Consider the following 3196-nt stretch of genomic DNA (forward strand, 5'->3'; position numbering starts at 1 on the left):
ATAAGTCAGAATTTAATTGGAAAACAACCAAAAATACTTAAAATTATAGAAACTCTGTTTCTCCGAAATTCAATTTTTAATTTATGTCAGTATTTCATTGAGGTACGTAATAATCAATCGGTTCTTAATTACTTTCGCTTCGTTATGAAACTAACTCGTACTCGGCAAGAGCAAAATTACGAAAATAGCATCCGAAGATTACAAAATATTATTTTTGTTTATTTAGCAATTAACTAGAAAATAATGGATAAACACATTAAATAAATAAAAAAAGTGTACTGAAGTTGGAAAGCAAAATTAGGTATTGACCTACATTTTAAGTGGTAAATGAGAAATAGACACTGTACTGAAATAACCATTAATATTAGCACTTTTATCGCTGTTTTATGATGACGGTAAACATATCATATCATAAATAGTGTTAACAATTAGTCATGTTAATTTAATTCAAAAATTCAGTATATTAATTTCGATTGATTTCAGTATTCATCTAACATTAATCATATGATAACAGTATTTAACATATTTTAATATATTAATTTCAATTATTAAGCATTTACATTTTCTTCTTATTCTTCATTCCACCCACTTCATTATGTTTGTTTCTGAATTACATGAACATTGTCTGATTTGTAATAACTTTATTTTTTTATAAATTGTATACTATAAACCCTAATCACTATACTATTATATTTTATTTTTTATTACAATTACTAACTACTCAATTTATGGTTATATATATTTCGGTTATATTCTTTTACGATACAGGCAGTGCATCAGTTTTAATTCTGAAGACCAGATCGACAACCTCAAAGCTTGTTCGGGAAATTTAAACTGATATTTAAGGTGAAACCATCACGTGGGTGTTATATGATGTCATAAAATCCGGTTCTTACCGTCAAAAGGACCTTTGATGTTAGTTTAGATTTATGTCTCTATCACTAAGGATTCCATCCTTTATACAATTCCGCTCTACGATTTACGATTGTCCCCCTTATTTTTTGTCAATGAAATTAGTATTTCCTGAGACATTTTCTGTAACTAAGCACCTTCTGAGTCAGTATTCAACTTTGCATTCAATACCGAAGTATCCACATATTCTCATTTATCTTGCACATATAAGAAAAAAATGTCAATTACTTGGTACCACTATATTTTTTAAGAAATTAATGTTGTACAATAAAAAACAGTTAATTAGGCAACGTAAATGAAAAGTATAATCGAATTAATACACCAAAGAAATGATACTACTATTAAGTTCTATTTAAATTTGAATATAAAATCTGCAAAATAAAACTATCGTTTGAAATTCAATCCATCTTTGTCAGACACTAACACATATATCTGTCAGAAAGTAAGACGGAAAACATCTTTCATCCTTATTTAACTTCCTTGCTGTTTTTCGAAAAAATATTCCTCTAAACGGAAAAGATCACAATCAGAGTACAACTTTAGGGGTTTACTGAAGACTGGCATCCTGCTAATTCGCTTGATGACAGACAATTTTTCGTATACAAAAACTTGAAAGATGTCAGGAGCCATTGTCTTTCTGATGAATAACATCATTACAATGTCATAATTTCTCTTCAGTTATCATAAAAAACACAAAACTATAGATAGTAAAACAATAAAATGAAAAATAAAATTAGGGACTACACCCATTGTAAAAACAAGAGAATTTTAAAACAGGCACATAAAACTTAAAGACTGCATAGCACAGAACCAATAAATAAACTAAAAATATACTATACATGTGTATATAGTTGACCGTAAAAATTTAAATATAAGAAGATGGTCAGGGTTGTGGTCAAAAAAAGAACAAATAGTTTAAAACTATTGTTTATGTTTCTGCTAATTCGCTATTAGTTATAAACTATTGTTTATGTTTCTGCTAATTCGCTATTAGTTATAAACTATTTGTTCGTTTTTTGACCGCAACCCTGACCATCTTCTTATATTTAAAAATATACTACTAGTAATCTAGCAATAATATAAAAACAAGGAACAATAAATAAACCAAATAAGAACAAATAAATATATTGATGCGCGGTCATAAGCCACTTTATGAACATTTGGAGATTATGTCGTATTATAGTACCAAATCAGAGCTGGTATTAAGGTCTTTATGCTTTAGATATACTTATTACTATATTAATTTATAAAAATAATACTTACAAAAATTTCAATAATTAGATTTTACATAGTGTTTAGAACTTTGTTTAAGCGCTCCTGAAAAATTCATACTTTCGAGTTGAACTCGAAAGTATGAATTTTTGCCCTTATCACGGCGCAACAAAGATATGCAAGCCTAACGTTAAGAAAATAAAAAGTCTGAATTGGGGATTGATTTTTATACCTTCAAAATAACAAATAAACCTATCATTTGGGAGTACATAGTTTTGTAGGGTATCTACACACTTTTTCTGACTAAGAGATTTTATTCAAGAAATTAAAAAAAAAAAATGTTAAGTTCTATAAGCGAGGATTTATAAATAAAAGTTGATTTTTGTGTCCGTATTTTACATATCGTAAAAACAAATACTCAGCAGAGACCTCTGTTGTTCGTTGAGTTCTGACAGTAGCCTCCAGTCTCCCATCATGTACTATGGTCATTACATGTTGTCAGCTGCAGTGCTCTGAAAGAAATGGTTTATAGTAGTGCTTTGGATTTTTATATTTCGACCAGTTAATAAAACTTCATACTCAAGAAAGAAGGTTCATCAAGTCTCAAAGTCATGATGACACGTTAGTAATAAATCCAATAAAGATAAATTACACAGAACTTGTGTTCAATAAAGAAATATAAAAAATTTGAAAACATCACAATAAAAATACAATTTAAGATAATAGATAGGCTTTACCGGTCAAAGTCGATTTCTGAGGTATTGGATAACAAATTTCACATTTTCAATCGTATATTTGACAAAACAAAACGCTCAATATAAAAGTAATGAGAATTTTTATGAAAATGATGAATGAATAAATAAATTTCCTTGTTTAAATTATATCAGTATTTACAAAGACAACAACGTTTCGGGGTTATCCCTCATCTTCAGTTTGTTGCTGTATTGGCCTGTTGCAGTAAAATATGAAGATTTTGCAAGAAATGCCAATTAATAATATTCGTACGTTCTTCATTTTCATGGGTTCATTGTAAACGAGGAAGATTCATTCACCATTTTCATATTAGTTTCTA

The sequence above is a fragment of the Halyomorpha halys genome, unplaced genomic scaffold, assembly GCF_000696795.3.
Source record: "Halyomorpha halys isolate HHAL.00 unplaced genomic scaffold, Hhal_1.1 Scaffold1195.1, whole genome shotgun sequence".
NCBI classification, from domain to species: Eukaryota; Metazoa; Arthropoda; class Insecta; order Hemiptera; family Pentatomidae; genus Halyomorpha; species Halyomorpha halys.